Genomic DNA, 16,356 nt, shown 5'->3' with positions numbered 1-16,356 from the left:
GAGACATTTTTCTGTTCTAGCCGCCTCATTGCCAGGGATGCATTTCCAGTACTTTGGGTCTATTACTGAAGGAAAAAGACCCTGCTTTTTTTTTTCCTTCTTTTTTCTGTTCAAAGTCTTATGGGTGCCCTTGGATATACTTCAGATAAACATGAATCAAATCTAAGGAACTTTTGAAGTTTGCTCGTTAGTCCACTCAAAGAAAAAAGGCAATTTCCATATTAAATTGGGTATCATTTTGCAGCCATGCTATACTGAAAACTGTGTGTAGCAAATTTCAAGCTGTCAATCTTTGTGAGTGACTCCCTAAGAAAAGCTTAGTAGTTGTGCCTCCAAAATGGGTGGAGTACTGGACTTCTCCCTGCATAATGAAAGTCCATTGTAGGAAGACCATTCATAAGATAATTTAAAAGCCTTTTAAATTGCAGCACCTCTACCACTAATTGCTAGGCAAGACATTACCATCAGAGGCCTAGATTGCTCTTTAAAAGGTTTTTAAATGATGGTGTGAGGAAATAAAGCCTTGTCATCTAAAGCTTTTTCAAATGTGCTCTTCTTCCTTATGCTAGAAGCAGCAGTCAGCCTGGACTTTGCACATAATGAGACTGTGAATGGCTGATGAGTGTCTGCTACTAGAGGAAAAAACAATGAATGAGGGGTGAAGTGAATGGGGGCTTTCTTGTCATTGTGTGTAGCTTGAATTAAAGCAAAAAAGAGGACTTCTGGACTTAGCATTAAGACTAGAAACCAGATGTCTGCTGTTTTTTTTTTCCTTCCTTGCTCCCTTTACTCAAAACAACTTGGAATAGAAGACAAACGGACACAATCTCTTAAGAAAAATACAATAAATAACTCTATCAAAAAGGAGCCCTTAATAATGGGAAAAAGAAGCCTCTTTTTAATGTGTTCTAGAATAATCATTTGAATGTTATAACATTACGAATCTGTATAAAGACATATTTTTATGGTACTGTTTTTGTTTTAATTTTTTTTTTTGAATTAAGTTTTCAAATAACAGCTAAAGGATTGGGGTACTGGATTCATTATTACACCAAATTAAGTCATCCAAATATTTTTATTGCTATCATTTATTTCATGATAATTGCCTTTCGTTAAGACAAACTCTTCCTTTTAATAAACATTATTTCCCAGAATGCTCAAAGTTTTACTCTTTGGCATGGCACTGCCTATTTTTTGTTCTTTGGTTTGAACCATTCAATATAGAAAATTGAAGGATGGCCCATCACAGGGCAAGAAAGTGATAATGTTTCTAAATATGTGTTATTCTAAGTCAGATATAGACACTCATGGGTATGCTGTTCAAAGTGGCATCAATTATTTGCTATACTCTTAATGATCCACTAATTCTTGTAAAGTTTCTATTTTATGCAGATCATTAAATATTGCTAGTAATTTTCCTTGTAGAAACTACAGCATATGAAGTATATACTATATTTATTACTTGTAATCCAACTGTTTAAAAATATCTTTAATATGTCATAGTAGAAAATACAATAACATAATACAAATTCAATAATGCTATTCAAGTAAAAACGAGGAAATTAATGAAACGTAAAAATTAGAGTAAATATAATGATATAGGCTAATATAATATCTGCAATTAAGTATTAAATTTACCTGTGTGATTCCTGGCTACTAGAGCCAAAAAGGGAAGGTAATATTCTCTTCTATATATAATGAAAGAAAATATAAGTTTTTTTCTCTTTTTTTAAAAAGAAATGTCCCTGTAACTAATTAATAATAATAAAGTAACCAATGGGCATGTCCTATTGCATTAGAATTGTAGACTAGTATCAGATTTGAGGAAGAAATATATGGTTTCCCCTTAACAAAAAGATTGGAAAAAAAAAAAAGTTTGGTTCTCTTTCAGCATCTGACGTCTGACATCTCAGAGGCCTGGAGGCCAGCTCAGTGGGAAATTCTATTGTGATATATAGAGTTTGGGGTGCCTCTGTCTTTAAGCTATTGACTGACAGCATGCCTAAGAAAACTAAAACAACACAAAGCAAACAAGAACTGCCTACAGTTCTATGAATATTTGCTCTTTAGGGACTACTCCAGATTGAAAGTTTCTTTTCTCCTTAGTAAATTGAACTCCCTTTTAAAAAATGTTAATTGATCACCATACATACAAGGGACTGAGGGAATGTATTCTCTCCTCGGGTCCACAAGGCACGTGGTTTCAAAGGCAAGCACTTCTCAGCGACATGCCCAACCTGCCTTCTTTCAGGTTTCCATCCAGGAGCTTAGAGGTCTTTGTTTACCTTTGGCAGGCGCGAGAAGATAGACTGCCCAGGTGAGCTCCCTCTGTCTAGAAAAGCACAGGAAAAGCTAGGGGAGGACTGTGGGCCAAACAACAAATCAGATGTCAGAAATCAAAGATCAATCACTGCAGTGGACGTTTAAAGGAACTCCTTTCATAGGACAGAAAACTTGAATAGGGTGGGAATAACTCCAGGTTAAAAGTCGCCCTCTTTCTCATCTGGGTGGACTCTATTTCTGGATCCCCTCTCACTACAGCATGAGAGCTCACTCTCTCTCTATTTCTTTCTCCTTTTTCTCTCTCTCTGCCTAAATAAATCACTTTCTGCAAAACTCTTTGGGGTCCAATTTTTACTTAAATGAGCTCACTCACCGTACCTGGCAGGGTCCTCTCCCCCATTCTTGGGTGACTGAGGGACCATGGGCCTGGAAGAACACATCCTATCAGGGAGTGACCTGAGCCCATTGTCTGCAATTTGGTCACAGGACCTCTGACCTTGCTAACCTCAAATGTGAGGTTTAATCTGAAATTAAAATAAATTCACTGTGATTAATAGAAAAATGGTATCTCCCTAGCATTGAGGGACTGTGTTAGAGGGACTTCCTGTGGTCAGATGGGGAGGTTGTTTCGAGTTCATTAATTCTCTGGACGCTTTGTTTTACTTTCCTGCCACTGGCAGGCTAGGTAGGGCCCTTTGTTTCACCTTCCAGCCTCTGGCAAGCCAGGTAGGGTCTTTGTATCTGATTTTCCCACCTCTAGCTCTTGGAGGTGGGGTCTCTGTGACTCAGTGTTGTAAAACAAGTAGCCAATCTGGTAATGGAGTCAAAGATCAATCAATCCAGAGGAAGTTTGAAAGCACTTCTTTCATTGGATGAGAACATGAATGGAGAGGAAATAACTCAAGGTTAAAAACTCTAGCCACCCCAGCCTGGGCTGGAATTCTCTCTGGATCCCCTTCCATGAAAGCATGGGAGCTGTCCTTTCACTCTGCCTAATAAACTGCACTGTTGCATGCTCTTTGTGTCCATGAGTTCTATTTCAGCTGCAAAACTCACCACCCCTCCAGTGCTCCTTTCCCCATTCTTCGGGTTAGGAAGGCCAAGAGCCTGATTTCTGGCTGCAGCTACCATGCTTCCCTGGTGATCAAGCAGTTAGGACTCCTGGTTTTCACCTAGATGGTTAGAGTGGGAACCAGGGAATCTGACTGCAGTTACTCCGGTTACAGCATGGTCTTTCTAGTAGTACACAGTGTGTTCCAATCATTTGCCACATTGTAAGCTACACTTGCCCAATCATTCTAATAGCATCTACTAAAAGTCCCTTCAACAGTGAAGCATATACAGGAGTTCAGTAAGGCCCAGAGGTAAACTGTACCTGTTTAGGGGCACTGTTAAAAGAAGGAACACTGGCTGGGCGTGGTGGCTCACGCCTGTAATCCCAGCACTTTGGAAGACTGAGGCAGGTGGATCACGAGGTCAAGAGATCGAGACCATCCTGGTCAACATGGTGAAACCCCGTCTCTACTAAAAATACAAAAAATTAGCTGGGCATGGTGGCACGTGCCTGTAATCCCAGCTACTCAGGAGGCTGAGGCAGGAGAATTGCCTGAACCCAGGAGGCGGAGGTTGCGGTGAGCCGAGATCGCGCCATTGCACTCCAGCCTGGGTAACAAGAGCGAAACTCCGTCTCAAAAAAAAAACAAAAAAAAACTGTTGCTTCAAGTCTTAGTGAAATACTTTTTCAAATCAGGAAATTCAATATTACTCTCCTGGAGATGAATCAGATTTTTGAAGACCAAAAGGACACTGCTCTGCTAGTCCAGTTAGCGACTTTTTTAAAAAAAATCAAAAGGCAGATTTGCTTCCATTTGATGCTAACGTTAGGCTACTCTGACTGCTCTGGATCACTGTTTCCAGCATTCAAATAGAAGATCAGAAGCTTCTGTCATGCATGAAGTGGTGTAGATCTGGGGAATCAGAGTGTAATCAATTTGGCTTAAGCCTTTTGTATTTTCTCATTGACTAGCAAAGATACCATCTTCGCTGTTAAAAGAGCATGATTAAATTTCTTAGCTACCTCTGGTGAAGTGGAAAGTAACTCTACATTTTCTTTTGTCTATTGGAGATTATAAAATATCTAGAACAGATTTCTCCTATTCCTAGCTATCCTTTCTATCTTATTTCATCACTGTACATTGATGAAGAAACAAGATTTACAGAACAGGTCCACTACACAGTCACCACTGTCAGTGCTGCAGAAAACAATGCTCTACAAATATCTGTTTCCGGAAAAAAAAAAAAAAAAACGGCAAACTTCAAAACCATTTTCTATATAGAACTCTTAGGAGTGGAAAAACAAACATTCTTTGTCCTACTCACCTTTCATTCTGTTTTGTTCTTAGTAATGAGCTGTCCTCTCTAGCGTGACCTTCAGATTATCATGGGGGCAGTTTGACAGGCAGAAAAGTTTGATTCTGTTACTTACTAGCTGTGTAATCACCAGAAATTCACTTGATCTTCTCCTCAATCTCTTTGAATCGAAATAGAAATAGTGATTTACACTTTAAAGTTTTGCTGTGTTAAATAAGATCATATGTGTAAAATATGCAGTATTTCTAGCAAGCTTCCAAAATATGATAGGTCCCTCCAGTTGTTTTTTCATGCCATAAAATTAATCAGGTAAACCTAACATTACAAGAATACCCTCCACCCCAGCCCAGTATGGCACTCTATTTTGATGTCACTAAGAGTAAAAAATGACCAAAAATGGTGATTTTCTCTGTAGAAAGTAGAAATGGCACTGCGGGTAGGAGGGTGTGGTTATAGGGAGGCAGTATTTGCTTTATCTTATATTCCATTTCTACAGTGAGAATGCAGGTAGGTATTATTTGTGTATAAAAGTATTCAATAATATTAGTATAATCACAAAAATATATATATATACACAAATAACATGCCAAAGAAATTAATACGTTATAGAGGCCTCACTCTGCTATTTATTTCTGTTTGTTAAAAGGTAAGCAGCTGGGAATGCACTGGTCAAATATACAAGTGTTTCTTTGACAACCAATTTTCCTTATTGTGCTTTGCAAAATTCTATTACATAATAAGTTTTAGAAGGTGTCATATGCATGCGTAACTACTCTTCCTTTGTCATTAAAAAGTAGAAAAAATAATTTTAGAGTTATGCGATGTTATATATATTTAAGTGACATTATTAATTAAAATATCATTTCTGATGCTCAGCCTGTTAGAAGAATGTTTTAAGGAAATAAGTATGTGACATCGTAAAATATTAACCTTTTAAATATTGATGTTTATTTTTGATTGTGGTACATGTAAAATTTGTCATATTAACCATTTTTGAGTGTAGAATTCAATGACATTAAATCTATTTACGATGTAAACCACTGTTATTTCTAAAGCCTTTCATCATTCCGAGTGGAAATGCTATAATTGTTAAGCAATAACTCCCCATTTGCCATTTCTTCAGTTCCAATAATCTCTTATCTTTCTGTCTCTACAAAATTTCCTATTTTAGATATTTTATATAAACAGAATCATATTTTCCCCATTGCATATGATTTATCTCACTTAGCATGATGTTTTCAAGTTTCATCCATATTTTAATGTGTAAGAGTCTCTATACTTTTTACACCTGAATAGTATTCCATTCTATGTATACATCACAGTTTGCTTATTCATCATCCATTGATAAAAAAACATAGATTGTGTTCACTTTTGGCCTATTGTGAATAATACTGCAATGAACCTTGGCATACAAATATTTAACTCCATATTTTTAATTCTTTTGGGTGTATACATAGGAGTAAAATTATGGGTTCATACAGTATTTCTATATTTAGCTTTTCAAAACCTGCCAAACTGCTTTCCACAGCACTGAATTTTATATTCTAACCAAATGTACAGGTGTTCTGATGTATCCACATCTTTGTCAACACTTGCAATTTTCTGACATTTTGATTCTAGTTATTCAAGTAGGTGTGGAATGGTATTTCATTGTGGCTTTGACTTATTTACATTTCCTGAATGTCTGATAATGTTGAGCATTTTTTCCTGTGTTTAGTGTCCATTTGTGTATCTTTGGAGAAATGTCTATTCTGGTCATTTGCCCAATTTTTAACTGGATTCTTCTTGTTGAGCTGTAGGAGTACTTCATATATTCTTCATACTAGACCATTCTCAGATACATGATTAGCAAATAATTTTCTGATTTGGCAGGTTGTCTTTTTGTTTTCTTGATAATGTTCTTTAATGCACATAAATTTTAATTTTAAAAATTAAATTAATCCCATTTATCTATTTTTCTTTTGCTGCTCATGCTTTGGATATTGTATCTAAGGGTCTATTTCCATGTCATGGGTAATTAAGACTTATGCTGGCAGGGCACGGTGGCTCACGCCTGTAATCCCAGCACTTTGGGAGGCCTAGGCGGGTGGATCACGAGGTCAAGAGATCGAGACCATCCTGGTCAACATGGTGAAACCCCGTCTCTACTAAAAATACAAAAAATTAGCTGGGCATGGTGGCGCGTGCCTGTAATCCCAGCTACTCAGGAGGCTGAGGCAGGAGAATTGCCTGAACCCAGGAGGCGGAGGTTGCGGTGAGCCAAGATCGCGCCATTGCACTCCAGCCTGGGTAACGAGCGAAACTCTGTCCCAAAAAAAAGACTTATGCTTACTGTTTTCTTCTAAGTGTTATATTATTTTAGCTCTTACATTTAGGCTGTTAATCCATTTTGAGTTGATTTCTGTATAGGATGTGAAGTAGGGATCCAACTTCTTTCTTTTGCATGTGGAAATTCATTTATTCCAGTAGAATCTGTTGAGGAGACTATTCCCAGTGAATGGATTTCATTCCTTGTAAAAAATCAGTTGGTATAGATATGAGTTTATTTCTACAATTCCAATCCTATTACATTAGTTCATATGTATATTCTTATATGAGTACCACACTGTTTTGATAGTGTGGTTGGCAGTAAGTTTTGAAATTAGAAGTTTTAGTTCCCCACTTCGCTCTTCTATCATAAGGTTGTTTTGGCTATTTGGGACTTCTTGAGATTACACATGAATTTGAAGATTGGCTTCTTCTGCAAAACAAAGGTGTTGAAATTTTGGTAAGGATTTGGTTGAGCAGATCTACATGTTCAACCAAATCTTTACCAAAATTTCGACACCTTTGTCTCCTGGAGATGACATGTAGATGACTATCTACATGCTCAAGGTGACTATTCCCACTTTTCTGAATTATTTTTTAAATCATGAAATTGTGTTTGATTTTAGCCAAAAGATTTTTCTGCATCAATTGAGACGATCATGGGGTTTTTTTTCCCCTTTTTCTGGTGATGTAATTTTCTTATTTATACCACCCTTGCATTTCTGTGATAAATCCCAACTTGGTCAGTATGTTTAATTGTTTTAAGGAATTTTGCATCTATATTCATAAGGAATAAGGAATATTCAAAATTAATTTTTAAGGAATTTTGCATCTATATTCATAAGGAATATTAGTGTAAACTATTGGTTTATAATTTTTGTTTTTTATGATGTCTTTATGTGAATTTGGTATCAAGAAAATGTTGGTCTATAAAATGAGTTAGAAAGTATTTATTCTTCTATTCTTTTGAAAATATTTGATAAGCATTGGGTTAATTTTTCTTTAAATGTTTGGTAGAATTTACCAGGGATGCCATGTGGTCCTGGACTTCTCTTTGTTGGGAGGTTTTTGATTAGTGATTTGATCTCTTTACTGTCACAAGTCTATTGAGATTTTCTATTCTTGAGTTATTAAGACGACTTGCAAGTTTCTAGAAATTTGTCATTTATTTGTTATGTAATTTATTTGTAAACAGTTGTTCTTAATATAGTCTTTTAATCTCTCTTATTTCTGTAAGATCTATAGTAATCACTACATCAGGGATGTCCAATCTTTTGACTTCCTTGTGCCACATTGGAATAAGAGTTGTCTTGTGTCACACATAAAATGCACTAACACTAACAATAGGTAATGAGCTAAAAAAATGCAAAAAAAAAAAAAAAACCTCATAATGTTTTAAGACAGTTTATGAATTTGTGTTGGGCTGCATTCAAAGCTGTCCTGGTCTGCATGCAGCCTGCAGGCTGTGGGTTATACGAACTTAGTCTACATATTTATTACTAGTTGTATTTATTTACATTTTCTCTCTTTGTCAATCTAGTTAAAAGTTTGTGTCAATTTTTTTATTTTTATTAAAAAAATTTTTTTTTAATTAAAAAGGGTTTTCATTTTTTCCCAAACTTGCACCAATGTAAAGCAAATCTATAGTTGATGCCAGTGTGTGTTTAGGGTTAGCAGTACTGCCCTCACTATGCGCTCATGGGACAGTAGCGCAACCCCAAGAAAAGGATGGTTAAGTTTGTGTCAATTTTGTTGATGTTTTCAATGAATAAACACTTGGTGTCATTGATTCTCTTTATTGCATTTCCATTATTTATCTCCACTTTAATATTTATAATTTATATTCTTTTGCCAACTTTGTTTTTTTAAATTAAAAAAAAATTTATGTTTAACTATTATATACAACAAAATGGTGGAATATATTTATTGGGGTACATATAATGTTTTGATACAGACAGTGTATAATGATGACATCAGGGTAATTGGGGTCTATCACCTCAAACCTTTATTATTTTTTTGTGTTAGGCACATTCCAATTCTATTCTTTTAGGTACTTCTAAATATATGATAAATTATTATTAAGTATACTCACTCTACTGTGGAACTGAATACTGGTGCTTATTCATTCTGTCTAATGGTATTTTTGTATCCATTAACCATTCCCACTTTATTCTCCCACCCTGCTACCCTTCTTGGTTGTTGGCAACTGTCATTCTATTGTCTAGCTCTATAAGTTTGTTTTTTAGCTCCTGCAGATGAGTGATGACATGTAACATTTGTCTTTCTGTGACTGATTTATTTCACTTAATGTCCTCCAGTTCCATCCATGTTGTTGCAAATGACAGAATTTCATTATTTTATGGCTGAATAACATTCAATTGTGTATACATGTCACATTTTCTTTAACCATTTTCATTGACGGACACTTAGGTAGCTTGTATATATTGGCGATTGTGAATAGTGGTGCAATAAATATAGGAGTGCATGTATCTTTTTGATGCACGGATTTCCTTTTTGTGATATATAGCTAGTGGTGGGATGGTTGGATCATACGGTAGCTCTATTTTTAGTTTTTTGAGGAAACTTAACATAGCGATTGTACCAATTTACATTCCCCTCAACAGTGTATGAGCATTCCCTTTTCTCCACATTTCTGCCGGCATTTGTTAATGCCTATCTTTTGGATAAAAGCATTTTAACTGGGGTAAGATGATACCACAGTAACTTTTAATGTGCAAATGAGTTTTTATCTGAATAATTATACCATTCAGGTCTAGAATTTCCATTTACTTATTTTTTAAAAGTTTTTATTTTGTTTTCATTGATATTCTCATTTCATTCATAAATCTTTTTCTTATTTTGTTTGATTTCTTGTCCATGTTTCTCTTTAGCTGTTTGAGCATATTTAAGACAGTTGTTTCAAAGTCTGATAATTCTGATATCTGGGCTTTCTCATGAGTAATTTTGGTATTTTTTAAAATTAAGTAATATGTTTCTGTTTTCTGTATGCCTTTATATGATGCTGAGGGACGGAAGCTAGACAACAAAGAGTACATAGTGTATGATTCTTTTCACTTAAATTTATATAAAGGCAAACTAATCTATAGTGATAACAAGCAGATTAGTGGTTGCCTGAAGATGGGTTTATAGGGATGACTGGATTATAAATGGTTACAAATTATGGAGGATAATGGAAATGTTTATTTTCTTTATTGTGGCTATTGTTTCATAAAGTATCTATATCCAACACTGACCAAAGGCCACACACTTAAAGTGGTTTACTGCACTCCAATCATACATCAATAAAGTTAAAAAAATAAGATTTGTTAAAAAATCCACTTGCAAGTAAGGAAATGTATAAAAATTAAATTTAAGTATTGGCTCTTTGAAAGTAACCTATTAAAATGTTATAAATATATATGCTTTGGGAAAAATATGTGTGTGTGTATAAAATAACCACTCACAGCAAAAATAACCACTTGAGTAACGTTTGAGTAAGTTGAGACTTACGAAATTTGTAGGATTGATTATAGAACCTCAACTAAGCTAGATTTTAAAATTTTTATGGGGAGATGCATTGTGTGATATAAGGGTACCTGTATTAGTTGGCTTTGGCTGTCATAACCAAATACCACAGACTGGGTGGCTTGACCAATAGAAATTAAATTTTTTACAATGTTGGTGAGTGGAAGTCCAAGATATGGGTTTCTGCTGAATTGGTTTCTGATGAGGCCTTTCTCCATGGCTTGCAGATGGTATCTTCTTCTTGTCTTCACATGATTTTTTTTCTGTACATGCACACATGCACATAGAGGAGACTGTTCTCATGTCTTTTCTGCTCCTTAAGGACACCGGTCTTATTAGATTAGATATCCACCTTTATAATCTTGTTTATTCTTAATTACCTCCGTAAAGGCCCTATCTCTAAGTATAGTCACATTGAGGGTGAATACTTCAACATATGAATATTGAGGAAACACAATTCAATCCATTACAGCAAATAACAAGAAACTCTGAAAACAATATTTGATTTTTCTTACCTACTCTATTAGAACTATATCAGCATAAATATCAGAATTAAAGGCACGATTCTAACAAAAATGTATAAAACAAGTACTAATAATTATTACTCTATTTTTGACTATAGCCAACTTTGTCTCTTTCCTAATTCTTATCTTTCAACTCTCCCTTCTAAGACACTTCAGCGGCACTACTGAGCCAACACTACGCCACACTCTCTCAGTTGTGCACTGGTAGTTTTGGAAGAGATTGTTAGTGTTCATTGTGTTCAATTCTTCTGTCTTTGTTGGGCACATGAAGAGATTTTCTACCTCCTTTGAAATTAACTTGGCACTGATGGGATGGAAGTGGAAGCTATGTGTATCACTGTAATAAGTTGAATAGTGTCCTCTAAAGCTAAGTCCAACTCCTCATTGTTATATCTATGGATGAGATCTCATTTTAAAATAAGGTCTATGTAGGTATAATTAAGTTAGGGATCTCAGGAGGAGATCATCATATATATATACATATAATATAACATATGATATAATATAATATAATATGCAGTATAAATGTTTGATGTTTGACCCAGCAATGCCATTACTGTGTATATACCCAAAGGGCCACAAGTCATTCTATTATAAAAATACATGCACATGTATGTTCATTGCAGCACTATTTACAATACTGCAGTAATGGAATCAACTTAAATGCCTATCAATGATAGAATGGATAAAGAAAGTGGTACATACATACCATAGAATATGTTGCAGCCATAAAAAGGTAGAATATCAGTTCTTTTGCAGCTATGTGGATGGAGTTGGAAGCCATCATCATCAGCAAACTAACACATGAACAGAAAACCAGACACCATATGTTCTCACTTATAAATAAGAGCTGAAGGATGAGAAAATGTGGACATATGTAGGGGGAAGCAACACACACTGGGCACCTGTGATGGGGGCAGATTGGAGGAAAGAGAGAGCAATAGGAAGAACAGCTAATAGATGCTGAGATGATCTGTGCAGTAAACCCACCATAGCACACATTTACCTCCTGGATATCCTTCACATGTACCCCTGAACTTAAAATAAAATTTAAAAAAGTATTTCATATATATATATATATATATGTGTGTGTGTGTGTGTGTGTGTGTGTGTGTGTGTGTGTATATATACACACACACATATATAATGGAAAAATGGAAGGGGATTTGAGATACAGACAGAGGGGGAAGGCCATGTGAAGACAGAGGCTGACTTTGGAGTTATTCAGTTATAAGTAAAGACAGCCAAGGCTTATTGGTAAACCATCAGAGGCTAAGAGGCTAAAAGAAAGACATACACAGGTTGGAAAGATGGCCGAATAGGAACAGCTCCGGTGCACAGCTCCCAGCAAGGTTGACGCAGAAGGCGGTGATCTCTGTATTTCCAACTGAGGCACCTGGTTCATATCATTTAGACTGGTTGGACAGTGGATGCAGCCCACTGAAATTTGTGTATGCTTCATGAAGTTCTTGTGTGTGTATTCAGGAAATACAGAGAACACCACAAAGATACTCCTTGAGAAGAGCAACCCCAAGACACACAATTATTAGATTCACCAGGGTTGAAATGATAGCAAAAATGCTAAGGGTGGCCAGAAAAGTTGGCTTACCCACAAAGAGAGGCCCATCAGACTAACAGATCTCTCAGCAGAAACCCTACAAGCCAGAAGAGGGTGGGGGCTAATATTCAACATTCTTAAAGAAAAGAATTTCCAACCCAGAATTTCATATCCAGTCAAACTAAGCTTCATAAGAGAAGGAAAGATAAAATCCTTTATGGACAAGGAAATGCTGAAAGATTTTGTCACCACCAGGCCTGCCTTACAAGATCTCCTGAAGGAAGCACTAAACATAGAAAGGGACAACTGGTACCAGCCACTGCAAAAAATACCCAATTGTAAAGACCATTGACACTATGAAGAAACTGCATCAACTAACAGGCAAAATAACCAGCAATCATCATAATCACAGGATCAAATTCACACATCACAATATTAGCCTTAAATGTAAATGGGCTAAATGCCCCAATTAAGAGACACAGACTGGCAAATTGTATTAAGAGTCAAGACCCATCAGTGTGCTGTATTTAGGAGACCCATCTCATGTGCAAAGACACATAGACTCAAAATAAAGGGAGGGAAGAATATTTACCAAGAAGATGGAAAGCAAAACAAAAACAAAAACAAAAAAAAACAGGGGTTGCAGTCCTAGTCTCTGATAAAACAGACTTTAAACCAACAAAGATCAAAAGAGACAAAGAAGGACATTACATAATGGTAAAGTGATCAATGCAACAAGAAGAGCTAACTGTCTTAGGTATATATTCATGCAATACAGGAGCACCAGGATTCATAAAGCAAGTTCTTAGAGACCTACAAAGAGACTTAGATTCCCACACAATAATACTGGGAGACTTTAACATCCCACTGTCAATATTAGACAGATCAATGAGACAGAAAATTAACAAGGATATCCAGGACTTAAACTCAGCTCTGGACCAAGGGGATCCAATAGACATCTAGAGAACTCTCCACCCCAAATCATCAGAATATTCATTCTCAGCACCATATCACACTTATTCTAAAATTGACCACATAATTGGAAGTAAAACACTCCTCAGCAAATACAAAAGAATGGAAATCATAACAGTTTCTCAGACCATAGTGTGATCAAATTTATCTAAAAATGCCATTTATCTAAAAATTATTCAATAAATAATTTTTTTATTGTACAGGGTTGGAGAGAGAGGAAGAAGTCAATAATAGAATGCTGAAGAAAGGGGTTGAATACCAACTCACAGATTCTTATAATATTTTTGATGAAATATAGAATTATCTGTAAACTGGACATGGCTGGAGAAAAATGGATGTTCAGTAGTATTATTTCTCATTTGGTTTCTATTAAAATTATCCAGAGACATTAAGAAAAACCTGTTTTTTCCCCATAGCTGACTAGAATGAAAACTTTATTGCAGGGGACATTTCTGTAGTTCAATTCATACATGAGACATGAATATGTAAGGATAAGATGTTTCGACAATGTTCATTATAAGTGGGGCTTGAATAAAAAGATAATTTCTTTTTGACTCTATTCAGATTGCTAGATAAATTCAATTGAACTTTTTGGTTGATCTCTGTCCTTTTATTTCCTCAGATTCTTAAAATTTTATCTTCATTTAAATTTTTTTTCTTCAGTTGGCAAACAAAGCAACTGGAGCTTACATGAGATCAAAACAGTTTTCATTGGAATGAGATGCTCCCATATATGCTCAAATTCATATTCCTATTGTACCTCTATCCCATAAAATGAGTGAAAAATTGTGTCAGATGCTCACAATATTTTTCTAAAAAATAGGCTTTTGTCATTTCTTTATCCAATATATTTTATAAAGTACTTAGAGTATAATGCCTCTTTCAGTGGGAGAATAATATATTCTGCACTGTAGAAATTAATAAGAGGCTCTTATAATTGTGTTTTATATAATAATGCCCTTTTCATTCATTAATTTATAATCCTTATGAACAAGTCATGTTTCTAGCTGATCAGTGTATAAGACAAGACAGATGGGATTCTGTTTACTTATGAAAATCACATTTTATTGTAGGAGAAAAAAAACCTGATACCATAATATAAAACATATGCTGTAAAAAATAAAGCAGGGAAAGAGTAGGCATATCTATTTTAGACAGATGAATTAAATAAGGTGTTGTGAGGAAGTGATGTTTGAGCAAAGACCTGAGCGGAGTCAGAGAGTGGAATGAGAAAGTGTCTGGATAAACACTACCTCAGGGAAAGGAAAGCATCTCAGGCCAATCTCAGGCCATGTGAAAAGGCCCTGCATTGTGCTGGTTGTATAACAGACCCAGCCAATAGGCCTGTGAGGCTAGGTCAGAGAGAACAAGGAAGAGGTAATACCTGTATGATATGAAGATGTACCCAGTAGCCAGACCATGGTGGACCTGAGAAACCACAATTAAAAATTTTAGGCTTTATTCTAGATGTAGTAGAAGGCTATTGGGGAACATGGAAGCATTGACCAGGGACTGACAATATATTTTGTGTTTTAAATGGATAATTTGGCTGTTAGGTTGAGTATAAAATGTAGTGAAATACCAAGGGGAACAGAGAAAAACAAAAACCTTCTGCAGCACTGGAGAGAAGTGGCCTTGGTGACTTGGATTAGTGTGATTAATGGTGGAAGTAATAAGAAGGGGTTAGATTTCAGACATATCTGGAAGTAGAGTCACTCAGTCCTTTATTTCTCTAGCTTTATTCCCAGCCATCTTGCTGATGTTGAGTATGAGAAAAAAATGTAAGTCAGAGCAATTGGGGAATTGGTGGTACTGATCCCTACATGGATAATTAAGGTTTACGGTTGACGATCTGACTTCCAGAAAGGCCATCATTTGGCATTTTTTCTACAAAAAAATTGCATAACAAACTTTTTCTCTTTTTTATTTCTTTCTTGAAAACGTCCTCCCTTAAAAGATACATATATATCCATTCACCTATATACCATACCTATCTATGTATATCTCTCTGTTTATCGTACATTTATCCATCTGTCCATTCTTTCAACACTGTTGCATAGAGTTGTGTATTGAAAAAAAAATCGACAGAAAATAAAGCAAAACATTAAAAAAAAAACTTCCCTGGTGAGGGGGGTAAGGAATGCTGAACTCCATCCCTAACTACGTGCCAAGTTGTGAGCTAGAATTCACTGGGAGGACCAAGGTCTTGTTCTTTGCACAGTGGTACCAACTGTTTAATTTTCTTCTTTAGAACCTTGGAAAATAAGACTCTAAGAAGAAAAACTTTTAAAGATAAAGATATAGAGTTACCTTCTTTTTTTAAACTTTTGTCATTTACAAAAAATAATTATGGTTAAAAAAATTGTGCCAGCCAGGCGCGGTGGCTCAAGCCTGTAATCCCAGCACTTTGGGAGGCCAAGGCGGGTGGATCACGAGGTCAAGAGATCGAGACCATCCTGGTCAACATCTCTACTAAAAATACAAAAATTAGCTGGGCATGGTGGCACGTGCCTGTAATCCCAGCTACTCAGGAGGCTGAGGGAGGAGAATTGCCTGAACCCAGGAGGCGGAGGTTGCGGTGAGCCGAGATCGCGCCATTGCACTCCAGCCTGGGTAACAAGAGCAAAACTCCGTCTCAAAAAAAAAAAAAAATTGTGCCTTAATATTTTATATCCAAAATAGCATTAATCTATATTAGGGTTTTAACTAATTTACTGTATATACATATTTTTATATTTTTAATTCTTTATTTGTATGTACTCTTAGTTTGAAGTGATCATTCTGCCCATGTTTCAATAAAAGACATTTCCCCTTCTC

The 16,356-nt window shown here is 35.8% G+C and overlaps 1 non-coding gene across 1 annotated transcript; it reads right to left on the bottom strand.

Moving 5' to 3' along the window:
* Positions 1–8,569: 8,569 nt before the first annotated feature.
* On the bottom strand, positions 8,570–8,693 carry LOC135276154 (U4atac minor spliceosomal RNA). Its single transcript, XR_010343718.1, has one exon. It is a non-coding gene; the product is annotated as a U4atac minor spliceosomal RNA (small nuclear RNA).
* Positions 8,694–16,356: the final 7,663 nt, after the last annotated feature.

This window comes from Aotus nancymaae, unplaced genomic scaffold, assembly GCF_030222135.1.
Source record: "Aotus nancymaae isolate 86718 unplaced genomic scaffold, 86718_ANA_hifiasm-v0.15.2.pri h1tg000020l, whole genome shotgun sequence".
In the NCBI taxonomy this organism is placed as follows: domain Eukaryota; kingdom Metazoa; phylum Chordata; class Mammalia; order Primates; family Aotidae; genus Aotus; species Aotus nancymaae.
This window is presented reverse-complemented; position numbering and strand designations above follow the sequence as displayed.